Source organism: Cnephaeus nilssonii (genome assembly GCF_951640355.1).
Source record: "Cnephaeus nilssonii genome assembly, chromosome: 6".
Taxonomy (NCBI): Eukaryota; Metazoa; Chordata; class Mammalia; order Chiroptera; family Vespertilionidae; genus Cnephaeus; species Cnephaeus nilssonii.
This window is the reverse complement of record NC_137077.1, coordinates 65,019,317-65,034,337: the sequence shown is the minus strand read 5'-3', so window position 1 is coordinate 65,034,337 and position 15,021 is coordinate 65,019,317. Positions and strand designations below refer to the sequence as shown.

General features: G+C 44.6%; 1 protein-coding gene across 6 annotated transcripts in view; it reads left to right on the top strand.

Annotated features, from left to right (window-relative positions):
* The window catches only part of LOC307101361 (uncharacterized protein), a 156,169-nt gene extending 150,307 nt beyond the window's left edge, over window positions 1-5,862 (top strand). For all 6 annotated transcript variants that reach the window (XR_013813663.1, XR_013813664.1, XR_013813665.1 and 3 more), the window contains one exon: window positions 5,191-5,862. The gene's annotated coding sequence lies outside the window, so the exon portion shown is untranslated. The remainder of the gene's footprint in view (window positions 1-5,190) is intronic.
* The last annotated feature ends 9,159 nt before the right edge of the window (window positions 5,863-15,021 follow it).

Genomic DNA, 15,021 nt, shown 5'->3' with positions numbered 1-15,021 from the left:
GGAAAAAGGATCCAGCATCTGACAATACCGTTTTTATGGGTTTGGTGGGTTTCTTCCGTCTGAGCACCTGGTCCCTTAATCATTAACCCTTCTCTACAAGGGCTGTGATTACATTCACCTCATTAAATGCCAATTCCACTCTCAGTTTTCAAACATGGCCTTTGTGCCTAAATTCAAACTGTCAAGTTATATTAAAAATGCATTAGCTTGCTTTTCATTTAAAGCCTGCAGACTTCAACTATTTAGGGGTGAAAGGGAGAAAATTCCATTACAGAATTTCAAATTAAATTGCTGTGGTCGGGGAGGAAAGGGAAGGAGGGCCTGCAGGTCCTATAAATATAACCTTTTGAGACTTGAACGGCAGAGGACGTCTCTATGAGCTCCTTCCCAGATGCTAGAGCCCCTCGTGGTAGACCGGTAGCATTTCGTTGGAACGTACAACGTTTAATTGTCTTGTCAGGGGCCGCCATAGGTGTCTGTCTCCCCATGAATTATATGTGTCTCAAGGAAAAATACTGGGACTGATTTCCTTTTACTTCCAGTGTCTAACTTAGTGCCTGGCATGCAGAAGGTGTCCCATAAATATTCAATGAATTAATCTAAATTTTAAAAAATGGCAGGTCACAGTGCATACCTGTGTGTCTCCGTACCTATAGCTAAAAGTGAGGATCCAAGGACTCCAGGGCCACCCTCCTCAGCCTTCTGTTAGGGAGAGTTCTAACGGGCTCATCTAGTTTCCTGCCTACCGAGAACAAAAGAATTGGAACAAAATAAAAGGGGATGTAGACTGCTTCTAAAAGAGGACATTTATAGCAGCCGTAAGTAAATGTCTAACAGGGACAAGGAAGGAGAATTAGGAAAGTGTAAGAGTCTGGAGATGTTTACTGAAATTGATGTCTGTAAGGACACTGCAGAGTCACAATGTACTCCATAGACTCTGGTTCAGCAGGCAGAGAAATACATCATGTTTATAAAAGCTCAAAAAAAATGTTATGCAACGTTTAAATTATTTTTTGGGCATGCCATCCTTGCCCAAAGTTTAATAGATGGGGGAACTGCTATACGCGTTTTTAATGAATTGTTGTTTTTCCTGAACTCTCCTACGGTTCTTGCTTTTAATTTTAAAGCAGATGAATTAGAACATTTTGTATTTCTCCTTTCCAAAAAGATCCCACCAAAAATGGATTACTTTTGTGGCTGTCGGCCAACTTCTGTCAAGAAATAAAACATGACTTTCCTCAGGCACCTTTGCAACCTCCTGAGAAGGGACTCAGAGAGCCAGGCTAAGTCCTCACGCCCCTCCTCCCTCCCCCATCACCCCCCCCCCCGCCACACCCCTCCCTTCCCTCCCGCCCCCCCCCCCCCCCCCCCAGTGTGTAAACACCGCAGCAGCCTGCGTGGCGGGGGCGGGTCAGCAAACAGGGCTCTCCGCCCCTCGGTCCTCTTCCCGCACCAAGCGCTCCCAGCTCCCGACCCCCCAGGGGCGACGTTCTGGGGACAAGCAGCCTTTGTCAGTCCCCACCTTCCCAGGAAATGAACGCCCAGAGTCACTGGGGCAAGGAGCACAGAAGCGCCGACACAGGGCCCAGGAGAGCATCCAAACAGCCTCGCCGGGGGCCGGTGGGAGGCCTGCCCGGGGTGCAGCCGGCGCGCCCTGCGGGCCGTGGCCAAGGGCTCCGCAGCCTCAGAAACAGCTGTGCGGCCACCAGGCCCGCTTCCTCTGGCCCAAGGCCTTTCGCAGAACCCCCTGCCTCCGGGGTCCCAGCTCCCAGCCTTGCAAGGATCCCATGCGCCCAGCCAGCTCAGCCACTCCTGCTGGCCGGTTCACGGCCCCCCTCCCTCCTAGAGCCCCACCAGGAAATTGGGGGGCGGGTTGCCAAGCTCCTCGGGTTCCACCCAGATTCTCAGTGCTTGGTCCTTCTCTGCACACTCCAGCCTCATCCTTCGCAGCGAACCTTCCCTCCCTCCTTTCCTAGGGCCCTGAGCGCGGTGGTGAGGCGAGTGTAGGACTGTGCTCAGACCCTGGGAGCAGGCTGTGCCATGAAGACCAGGAGGAGAACAGAGAACAGGAAATCATCGCGCGCCCACGAGGGAGACGCCCCCAAAGTCCAAGCAGCCCTTTGGGGTTAGAAACACAGTAGTGGCCTGTTCATTAACTTCTCTGATGTTTTTGAGCACAAAGAGCTGTGTGACTAGAGGCTTATGTTCTAACCCTTGCCCTTTAATGACTACTTTTTAAAATGAACAATTGACATCATTGAAGACCCTGGCAAATCTCTATCCAGTTTTGGGCATCTTAGGCATTTAATCTAATTTTTCATATTGCTTCACTCGGTGACCAAAAAGCTTCAGAGATTAGAGCAGATCTTTGGGAAATATGTTCACCAAAGGCCCAGCATCTGCTTAACTGGAAAAAAAAATTCATAAAAAGGCAGAATGACAGATAGAAATGAGGAGAGGGAAGAAATGAGATCTGATGTTTGCTGATGCTAGAATTTGAATTGGCAAAAAAAATTGCCAATGCCTGCTAATTTCTCACCTCCCTGCCCTCCTTCCCTGCCCATGCTGCCAGGTGAGCCTCTCCCTAATGCAGTCAGCCATTAGGCAGGTGGTACCGGTGCTGTGTGGGTGGGTCATGGTGCGGGCCTAACACTGGGTTAGCATAGCCTACCACCAAGATCCTATATGTATGTTGACACCTAAACCTTCCTGAGAGAAATGGGGAAGGGGACGTTGCCATCTGGGCTAGAACACTGGGCTCAACATTCCAGATAAACAAGAGACCTAGACTGCCCCAACCCCCAGGGACAGGAGTTACCCAGGAGGACAGGATTCCCCTGAGATACCCACAGACTCTCAGTAGAATGTGACGCTACAGGGCAACTGGCACCAGAGGACACATTGTCCCCACCTGGAGAAGCCAGTGACACCAAGGTGAGAGAATAATGGGAGAACCCCATGACCATCTTATTGAAGGCCCTGCTCTACTCCTGGGCTTCCCAGTTAGGTAACCCTTCTGATTGAACTAAATTGAGTTGATTTTTCTGTCCTATACAACAAGCATGAACTGACAGCCTCAATAGTGTTGACATTATGTATTTCCTCAGTACAGTGTGAGAAGAACTACAAAAAGGAGAGCTCGCCACTAAAAAATATTGGAGAACAGCCCGGACGGCATGGCTCAGAGGTTGAGTGTCGACCTATGAACCAGGAAGTCATGGTTGATTCCGGGTCAGGGCACATGCCCAGGTTGCAGGCTCCATCCCCATTGGGGGGCCATGCAGGAAGCAGCCGACCCATGATTCTCTCTCATCGTTCATGTTTTTATCTCTTGCTCCCTCTCCCTTTCTCTCTGAAATTAATAAAAGAATACATTTTTAAAATGCTGGAGAATAGTCGTCTAGAGTATAGAGAGACAGAACAAAAAGACTGTGGGAGTGAGGGCATTGTTTCCATGATGAAATTTGTGTTAAAAATAATAATAATAGCTAATTCTATCTATTACAAGCATGATACTCTTCTGAGTGCCTTTACATATTAATTCACTTAATCCTCCCCCAAACCCAGTGAAGTAGGTGCTAATGTTATGGTCCCCATCTTGCAGAGGAGGGAAATTGAGGTTGAATAACTTTTCCTGATACTATACAGCTAAGAAATGAAGACTTGGGGTCAGACTCAAGGTAATCTGGTTCCCCAGCCTTAACCACCAAGCACAGTCACTCCTTAACAGGAAGGATTCTGCTTTCACCACTGATGTGTTGGAAATCCTGCTTATGAAAGCTATTATGAATGTTGTGCTTTCTTTGATCTATTGCTTTGGTCTCTCAATGACTGATTACCTTGGAGGAGCTAGCTGCATAAGAAAATGAAAGGCTAATGAGCGAAAGCCTACTAAATTAGATTTATTTTGTCTGTGTTTTAAGATAGAGAACTATACAAATTGTTTTGCTCATTCATATAAACATTTTAAGAACAAAGTTTATAAAACTTGTCAAAAGGCAAGAAATTGTAAATAGAACCTACACTTGGGTCTATGTTTTGGCCATTAATATGAAGAGAAATATGAGGAAAGGAAAGGAAGGTAACATAAAACGAGAAAGGGACCAGGATAGATTACAAAGATATAAAAGTGATTGAGACAGCAAGGCAGAGAAGGGTAGACATTAAATAATTGAAAAAGAAAGCAATATATGCCTGCAGACTAGACACGCAGACAAAAGAGAAAGTCAGAGGGTGGGTGGGGGAGAGGGGGGATGGAAAGACAGATAGATGATAGATAGGTAGGTAGATAGATAATAGATAGATAGAAAAGGAGAGAAAGAACTATCCTCAGAAATAGAGCTAGATTGTCAGTTCCCTGAGGACAAGAACCATGTCTGTTTTGTTTGCTGCCTTTTCCAGAGCCAAACACTGTGCCTGACATAGAATAGATGCTCAAGAAATAACTATTGGCTGAATAAATGAAAAAGCGAGACAAAGATACCCATAGAAGGCACCAGATAGGAAAGAAGCCTGTGCAGTTATTAAGGAATATAGAATATGGAATCAGGAAAATCTAGATTCTGATCTTGCCTTTGTACCTTGAGATTTGTGTGATTTGGGTAATGTACCTACTACTTTTGATATTTTTGTGTCTGCTTCTTCACGTGTGAAAATAGGGCTCTGTTCCAGATATTTGGCTCTTTTTCTCGTACCTCCAACCACCATCCCACACTCGGCTTTGGGCTGCGGGGGCTGCGACTCTGCAGACCACCTTTCGGCTTGGCCAACTGGCTGAGAAGGAGGCAGGGCCTGTTCCTCCCTCCTGCCTCCTGCTCCTCGGAGCATCACTCCCCCAAGGCTTCTGCAGTTCTTTTCTGCAGCAGCAACTAAACCCAGTTTGCAGTCTTTCCAGCACCTGCAGAGCCAGCTTCCCTGCCCTCCTCGGAGACCCCAGCACCAGCCAAGGCCTGAGGCTCAGGGCTGGAGCGCCCTCCTCTGCATTTCAGGTTTTAATACGTCCAGCTTCCTCCCCTTGTTCCCCCAGCCCACGCGGTGCTAGCTGCTTCCTGTAGCTGCTGCCTCCTCGATGCCTTAGAGCCCACTCTTTACCTGTTTACTTAACAGTTACAGCTTTGTACCTTGTTAGCAATTCTTTCTATTCCATTTCTTCTGTTTAAACAACTAATACGGTTTCTGTTTCCTGCCTAGACCCTGATTGAGAAAGGATAAAAACACCTGCTCATGGAGTTGTGAGACTGGATGTGTAAAGAGCTGAGAATGTTGCCCCCCTGTCGTAAGAACTTGATAACTGCGAGCTCCATGAATATAAAGACACAGCAGGACTCTTAGAGGCCATCCTGGGGAGGACACCACTAGTGTCCATAGAGCGATACCTTGATTCACGACTTTTGAAGACTTTGACGGGTGTGCTCTGCCTTTACAGCTGCAGGCGCAGAGATTCCAAGTCAGATATGTCATCAAGTCTAAGACACCACTGACTGTTGCTAAGAAAATGAAATATCACTACCAACCAAACTATGGTACAAGTACAGATTGTGAGGCTCATTCTGATATTAGAAATATCAAAATGTGAAAATAGATGTGTGCCTCAGAATTGATGAAATATAGTATTTACGTTGAACCACGAATTTAGTTAAGCCTTGGATGGATCTTCGGTCATTCTTTATCCCTTCCTCTAGTGTACCAACATCACACACACACACACACACACACACACACTGCACGCTCGCACACACACGCGCACACACACACAGGAATGGTGAAGAAGAAGAAAAGCTCTCCTTGCTTGTTAGCATGACCAGTGGTCTGGCCCTATATAGATTCTTGTTAGAGGGTCTCTGAGGAAGCCAACAATTGAAAGTTGACCCCAACAAAATAAATCTTTCATTTGGTTTAGTCGGCCTGTTTTTTTAACCAAGGGCTTACTTACCTCCCTCACCCAGAAAAGCTTTTCAGTTTTCTGAGCAAAACAGTCTCGCACACAAACCACGGGTAAATCAGAAGTTTGCTTTCTGATCCAACTCAGCAGGAATGGGAGCCCAAAGTAGAAAGTGTCCTTGCTTGTTAGCATGACCAGTGGTCTGAACTAAAATTATCCCGTGTTCAGAACACTCTGTGGGCTTTCATGCGTCATGCGTCAGCTTCAATCCAAGTATGTTTCTGGAGCATGGTTGTAATCAGAAAAAAACAAGCGATACAAAAATAACACCTTATGAGTCAGTGTGTTCCCCGCCCCAAATAAGTCCTTACTAGAGCTGGCCTTGCACAGCCCCGCTCGCATTGGGAGAAAGCCTGGAATTGCCTCCATGCCATACGGATCACTGGTTGAGGGAAGGAATGAGGGAGCAAGAGGGGATGGGTGTGAGACTGATTGGCAATTCATTTGAAGAAAAGAAGACAAAATAGAAACTCTTCAGACCGTTTTCATTGACCAGGGTCATTTTCTTTAAGTTTCACACACCGGTCACGTAAAGGAACTGCAGGCCATCTCTATCCTCTGACTCGATCTGAAGGTGGAAAACCCCAGCGGAGCCTCGAGCCTCTTCTAAAGCTCTGCACGCGCTGCCGGCGGCACCTGCCTAAGCCCTTGCGGGGCCTCTGTCTTAACTTTCTATTTTTGCCTGGGGGTTTGAAGGGAAAAACTCAGCCCCAACATGTAAGAATGTTGAAAAAGGGAAGGTCTGGGCTGCATCGGAGGAGGGGAAAGGACTTAGTGGGACACTCGAAGTGTTTGCTTCACGGAAATAAAAGATTCTCCCTCAGAAACGCTAAACAAATTGCTGGAAAGGTTGCAGAGAGAAGGCATGCTGAGGGCGTCAGACTCACCGGTGGCGATGATGTGCCCTGTGCCTTGCACACTTGCTATGTGACTAGCCTTGTGCTAAGCACTGAGGATGCAAAGACAAATAAGTGAGTTCTAGCCTCCAGAAGCTCACAGTCTCATTCATACGTAGACAATCAACTCATTTTCTTTCCAAAAGTAAACACAGAGTTGAAAGGCCAGGACTGACAGGAATAACAGAGGAGGAAGTGAGTTAAGAGACCATCACCCCAGGACCTTTTCACTTGCTCTTCTCTCTGGTTGAAAGCTGTCTTCTGAGATATCCTCATGGCTCCTTCCCTCAGCCATGCTCAGAAAGGGCCAGCATCAGAGAGACAAGGGTAAGATGGGTGAACCTGTAGGGTTTGTGCTATCCTTGAGATCCTCCAATCAAGACTGGAGTAAGTACCAAATATCTTACCATATTTCTCACTGACTTCTTCACTCACGGCACTTTCTCTCTCCACATGTGTGCCAGCTTTCCTCTGTGCCAAATCTCTCATAGGAGATCAGTATTTCTGAATAACATGTGTTCTGAGATAAGCCCCTCATAGAAATGTAAGTTGAGCCCCCTACTTGGTGGCTCAATAATCAATCACGGCCCCCTGTGCAATAAAGACATAGTCCCCAGAGTTCCAGGTTGCAAAGCAATGGTGAGGGGCTCGGTGGAGGTCAAGGGCAATGCTGGCTGGCATGGTTCACGAGAACCAATGGTCAAAGTATTAAGAATTTTGCAGGGCTGTCGATGACATGTGGGTAGTTTGAAAAAAATCATGGTGTGAGATTCAAACCATAGAAACCAGCCAATGGCACACATCAGGGCTTCTCTTCCTTCTGTAGACCTGGTGGTTAGGCATTTACTAGTCCACCATTGCCAAGGGTGATCCTTCTGGTTGCAGGGGACCATTTTGACCAAGATGAGACATGTGGATGGGGACAGAAAGCAACACCTTCCTTGATCCTGAGCAGGAACGAAAGTCCTCACTTGCTCCACACTCCCTAAGGCAGGGGCGGCAAACTTTCTCTAAAGGGCCAGCTAGTCAATATTTTCAGCTTTGCAGGCCATCTGGTCACTGCTGCTACTATTCAGCTCCGCTTCGCAGCACAAAAACAAGCGCAGACAATATGTAAACACTGGCTGTGGCTGTGTTCCAGCGGAATTTTATTTGTGAACACTGAGATTTGAATGTCATACCATCTTCACATGTCACAGGATATTATTATTCTTTTGATCTTTCTACCATTTATAAGTGTGAAAACGATTCTTAGCTCACTGCTGTACAGAATCAGGCAGTGGGCTGGGTTTGGCCCGTGGGCTGTAGTTTGCGTAACACTGCCTTGGAGTGTAATATATTGGGTAGTGTCAAAGATTGGAAACATGGTCCCCATGTCTCAGTGAATAGTGATAACAACTCTCATTGTTGAGTAGTTTATGCACCAATAATTATCCCAAGGGCTGTATATACATTCACTCATTTAATTCTTAAGACAATCCAAAATAAATACCATTATTGAGGCTCAGAGAAGAAAAATAACATGGCCAAAGTGGGGGACAGGGCAGAGCTGGCTAGGGTTGGGCTCACTTTGCCCAACTTGTACACTAACTGATGCCACCCGAGTTTTATATCCTGGGTCTTGTGTTCAGGAAGTAATCTTGAGCATTTGTCACCAACCCATACAATTATCCTCCTCCCACCATCACGTGCAGCCAGATCCTCTTTTCCTACTGCCTCCCCATTCACAGGCCCTAGAAAATTCACAGCCCCAGCAAACTTACCTCAGAAGAATAATAAGAGGTGTAAAGTCACATTTGCAGCTTTATCTTTTTAAAAGAACTCCATAAAATATGGAAGTAGGTTGAGTAGCACAGAGTCCCCGGGCAGGACTTTGCCCTTGACTGACACAAGGGTGAGTGCCAGCTAACAAATCCCTTCTCTGCCTCGGAGCTGGCAGGACAAAGCTATGAGCTCTGCTTCAGACCATTAAAAAAAAAATAAGGCACAGAAAATTAATTATTTGGAGCACAGTGACTCCAAGCAGGAAAATATTGCATTTGGTGTGTGTGTGTGTGTGTGTGTGTGTGTGTGTGTGTGTGTGTGTGTGTGTGTGTCTGTCTGTCTGTGTATGAATGAAATGATATTCAGAATATTCAGAAATGAAAAAAACACATAAATTGTAAGGTTAAATTATTCTAGGAGATAAAATGTCATAATTTCTGTAATAATTTTACTATATACTTTAATAAAAATGATGAAACACATGTAAACTATTAATCCTGTGTTGTTAAATCTAAGTGAGGTATTTTTATTAGCAAATTTTTAAAAATGCTTATAACAAATAGTATGATGAAAAAATGATAGATTTTTAAGAACACAAATAACTTTGTTTAGCTTGAATTCTAAGGTAAACCAGAGGGGTGGTGAGGTGTGTTATCCTGACAATGATTTTCCAAGTCAGGTCAGCCCTCACCGCAAGCGATCCCTACACTCGGCCATTAATTTTACTGAGCTTTGAAATAAGCTCAATCTATCCTTGCCAATAAGACTCAGAAATCCAGGCACACATCTAAAGGAAAGTTTAGTTCAACCTTGAAGATCAGAATACACATTCCCTGGCTGGTGGAGAAAGCTGATTTGTCCCCTTGGGAAGCTAGCTCTTTAAATAATCAAGTGTCAAGCCTGCTTGACCTTGAAAAAGGTCAAGCTACTGATGATAGAGCCCAGGCTTCAGAAGAAGAACCAGATGTCAGAATGGGAGGATCAGGAAGACGGATGGTGTCTAGGGCTGGTGAGTCTAGGGTAGCAGGTACTTGCATGCTCTTCTGGTGGGCGTGTAAGTTAACGCAGCCTTGCTGGAGGGAAACTTGGGCACAGGGAGAAAAGCCCTCTTTAAAAGTCTTTGACACAGAAGTCCCATCCCTAGAACTTTACCCAAAGTAAATAGTTGAATGAATGTGTGAGGATGAACAAACAGGATGTTAATTATGGGAGACTTTATGGTACTGAGAAATTTGAAATAACCTGGATATTTATTGGTAGGAATTTGATTAAATAATTATGGTGTAGCTACACAATGAAAACCCTGAAGCCATTAACTAGAATAATATGGATCTATATTTATAGACATAAAAAGAGAGATATTTACATGTTACTAGGTGGGAAAAAATGATGTGTTCTCTGACTCTGAGGGGGGTATGCGTGTGTGTGGGTGTGGGTGTGTCCGTCCGTGTATGTGTATTCACAAGAACACACAGACAAAAATATGAACAGCACCATTTCTGTAGCAGTTATTTCTAAGTTGTGTCAGCATAACTTTAATCTTTACATTTCTCTACATTCTCTGAATTTGCAGGGAGAAGTATTATTATTTCTTAATTAGAAAAATATTTACATAAACTAAAATTCCCCAAAACTAGCCGGTGGTATCTGGTTGTCCTTCTCCTTCAGTTTTAACACCAGTTAATTCTAATGCAGTTTTTTTCTTTACATCTGCTAGTTGGTCCACTGATATAGGGTTCTCAGAGGTTGAGCTATTGAGGCCATTTTGACTTTTTTTGAGACTCTTAGCCTATATATTTTTTAAAGAAGAAATGACAAGAGGGTTACAAAATTTAGTCTATTAAAACTAGTTATGTTTAACAAATTAATGCTTTTATCATCAAGAAAACATCCTATGTAATTCTATGTGACAAATAGGATTCATGGGGTCAGCGTTATTTGCTGGGCACTACAGATGGTGCAGTCCTACGCTGGGCCACCATTTAAAGTGGTAGGATGAAGTGCTTCCTCTCCAGCCCTGTCAGCGTGTCTCTAGGCCTGGCTGTAGGTCCTCTGGAGATAATATTGGAAATAAAAATATCCACAAAAATTTGAGGCCCTCTGGGAAGTGTGCCTGGAGTCCTGTGGGCCTTCGTGCATTCCTACAGTAGCCTCTGCCTCTGTTCCATGCTGCACTAGCTCAGTGCAATGGCATGCTTCTCTCCAGCCCCCACTGTCTCCTCGCCTAACTTTCCTAGGCTACACTCGGAGTCTCTGGTCTTACATCTCCCAAAATATATTGGAAGGCTTCTCAGGCTTATTCTAACCCAATGCCTTTCCCATTGGAGAGCCTGTCAAGCCCTGTGTGAGAAATATGGCTGCCCAGCACCACGCATGGTGCTGTGGTTTCTCTGTTGCCTGGAGAACCAAAGTTCTGAAACAGAGATTCAGGAGCTGTGGCAAGTCAATGGTGTCAATGATGGGGAACCATCCCACAGTGCTAGGGTGGACCAAGGACTATCGGACACCTGACTGTATTCAGGAAACTGCAAGTAGAGCCCAAGACTGCAGCTGCATTGATGTGGCATCGAGCCCCAAACTAAAAACAGGAGTCATGTCAACATTTCCACATGACTGGGACCAGGCCTGCCAGACACCACATCTGAATGACAGCAGAGAGCGAGGGATCATTCACATCGATTTCCTGGAGCAGAACCAGTTGAGCCAACATCAATGATGCTCTTTTTTAAAATTTCTTTATTGATTACGGTATCACATATGTGTCCTCATCCCTTCATTAACCCCAATGATGCTCTTTGCTTTGTCAAGTTTCCCTGTAAGCTGGACAAAAGCAGACATTGGGAACGCAGAGTCTTCAAGAGCTACCATGGGGTATCCTGGCCGGTGTGGCTCAGTTGTTTGAGCATCGTCCCATGTGCCGAGAAGTCGCTTGTTCAATTCCTGGTCAGGGAACATGCCCAGGTTTCAGATTTGATCCCCAGTGGGGGATGTGCAGGAGGCAGCCGATCAATGTGTCTCCTTCATCAATATTTCTCTCTCTTTCCCTCTCCTCTGTCTCTAAAAATAATTTTTTTAAGAGCTACTATGGGGAAAACTGAGCAAGGGTGACTATCATGAAAGGAGAAAAAATTTAAGACACTTCAAAGCAACTTTGCAAATCATCTGACCTTAAAGTGGTATCAGGAATGGACACAACAGACAGACAGACCTAGCGAGCGGTGCCACAAAGCAGGGCAGACGCTGGGGAAAACATTTTTTGTTTGTTTGCTTTTGAACTTTCTGTTCAGGGACATCAGTAGTCCATGCAAGTCCTCTCCCTTATTTTATTTATAAATTTTTATGTAATAAATTACATTATTACATAATTATTACATAAATTGATTTTCATTTATACCCACCCCCATGCTCCTTTCAACACAGGCAATCATTTTAATGGGTTTAGTGTGAATATTTTTATTTGCATGTGTTTTTGCAAACATTATGTTTTGTGTTTATGGATTTTTAACTTACATACATAGTTATGCTAAACATCTCATGCTGTTTTCAACCTTTTCCATTAAACACGAGCACGTCTATATGTTGCTAGATTCCACATATACCGAATCCATTGTTCCTAGCTGCTGAATAATGCCCAATCATGTGCCTTCACAACATTTCACCCATCTGTCTTCCCAGTGATGGACAGACACTCACAAATAATATTGCACTTAGCATTAGTGTATATGTCCTCCTTTGACCTGTATGAGAATATCCTGGGATATATACCCAGGAGCTATATCGTTGGAACATTGGATGTGGGTATACTCAATTTGACTAAATTCTACAAGATTGCCTGTAAGAATGGCTGCACCATCCTATACTTGTATTAGCACTATGTGACAATTCCCGTCTTCACACCCCCCTGAACAGAACCACTTACAAGCAGGAGGTCACCGTATAGAGCCCTTTGCTTTGAGACTGGGGACCTCTGTGTCTTGTGCCCAGTCTGGATGCCTGAGCTCACAGAACCTGAGGAACCCCCGGGAGTTGATCCTGAGAATGCCCATTGCTAAGGCTCTCTAGAGAAAGATGGATTGATGTGCTCCACTGCTAGTCAGTCATCCTACAAATATTTATTGAGTGCCTACTAAGTGCAAACAAAGCTCTGTGCTAATGGAGAACGTTTCATATGGTCTGTGTCCCTTTTGTGCTTAGAAATTAGTGGAGGAAAATGACATTAATTCACATTCTTGCAGAAAAAGAACCACAAGCATGCGATGTGATGAATGAGCATTTCAGGACGCTCTGGGGAACCCTACCTAAACATGAATGAAAGCACCACAAAGGCGGGAGTTTTCAATACTGTACTCCAGCTTCTAGAAGAGTACCAGCTACACCGCTGGCCCCTGTTAAATAGCTGCTGAATGAATGACTAAAAGAATGGAAGGTAAGGGTTCAGGGAAGGCCTCCATAAGAACATGTTTGATCCAAGCCTTAGAACAGTGATGGCGAACCTATGACACGCGTGTCAGCACTGACACGAGTAGCCATTTCTGATGACACGCGGCCGCTGAGGCGGCCGCATGCCGAGGATGAAACATTTGCTGCTCCTGAGGATGAAACATTTGCGACTAGAGTCTTGGAGTTAGTTTTTTCCTCAAAGTGACACACTACCCGAGTTATGCTCAGTTTTTTGGCGAAGTTTGACACACCAAGCTCAAAAGGTTGCCCATCACTGCCTTAGAAGATGAGCAAGGGTTAGGCAGGGCGTGGTGGGAGTGGGGGTGGGTGCTGGTGGTACCAGGCGCCCTCCCAGGTAAGGGGTTGGGGATGGTGCATAATGACAGGAACTAAACTCACTGGCGGAAAGACTCTCACGTGTCACCTCAGGCACATGTGCCCGGGAATGCCAGTCCTTCTCAACAAATTGTTGGGACTAAGTTCAAACCTGTGAAGCAGGGCCAGAGACAAGAAATCCTGCAGCCACAGAGCAGGAAACAGTGTTTCTAGATCATAAATTTGTAAAAAAATTTTTAAAAAATCGCAGCATCTTCAAAAGAGAACAAGTGTGAAATCAGAAAGACCTGAATTTTAATTCCCTTGCTCTGTCTCTTAGCAGCTAAGCAGCCAGGTACAAGTTACCTAACCTCCTTGAGTTTCCTCATGAGTAAAAAATAGGGATGATGATATGAACTTTATAGGACTTTTGAGAAAACGGAATAAGACAGAAATCTGTAAGATATATAATAAGATATACAAGGTGTGGCAAAAGTAGGTTTACAGTTGTTCGTATAGAAAACAACATAATAATAATACAAGAATAAGCTGTTTTGCATACTCACAACTGTAAACCTACTTTTGCCACACCTTGTATTATTATCATGATGATAATAACTATTACTGGACACTTGCTTGCTAAACACTTTGCTTAAATTCTGTCTTTCCTCCCCAGTACCTACCTCCTTGGGTTTTGTGTGCACGTACACATTTAGGACAGTGCCTGGCACAAAAAGTGCTCAAAAAGTGTTAGCTACTATCGCATAGGTACTCCCATTTTACAGGTGAGGAAAACGGGGCTGAGAGAAGTTAAATCACTTAGCCCAAGTCACATGTCTACTAAGTGGCAGGTCCAGAATCAAGCACAACTTCAGCTCCCCCACTTTATGCTGAGGAAAGTGCCTGAATAAATACGTTTGCCTCTCTTCCCATCCACCTCCCATCTTCCCACCTTCCTCACTTGAGGACTAGTTAGCAATGAGGAGCCCCATACAGGCCTTCAAGTGTGGGCAGCACTGTCAGTGATGGTTGAGGGCATATAAATGGTCCTCTGCGTGCGCACGCGCACACACACACACACGCACACACCTTATGGACATATCTGTCACATGTGGAAGGCAGGCCATAAGTATTGTAAACAGACACAGCAGAATGTGCCCATTTTATTTCTAGGCACTCTGAACCTTTATAACAAACAGGCATGGGTTTCATAAGCCTTGTTTAAAACAGGAGGGATTTTAAATTAGGAGATACTGAATCATAATGGGAAAATTCCATTGTGGTGTCTGACAACTACTAAGAATTTAACTTCTAAAGGAATCCAAAATTAGGCAGAATCTAGGTTGCTGAATTCTGGGTAATCACTGGAATTTCATTTAAAACCAAATAAACCCAAGGCATGAAGAAGCTCAAGTGTTCCTGAGAGAGGATAAATCATTTGAAATAGACATATGGGAGTCTGAAACATTCTTTTTTCTCTCTCTGCAATTTATTTTCCAAGGAAGATTTCCCTTGGATGGAGTAATCTGTTTCCTGCGAGAGTCCAGGAATTCTCTGGGGATCTGGTTGAAGGTACAGTGATTAAGTAACTCAGTCCCGATGAAGAGCCAAACATTCTCTATCCATTTTTCCCAGGCTTGCTTCTCTTTTTCTCCCCTTTCCCCA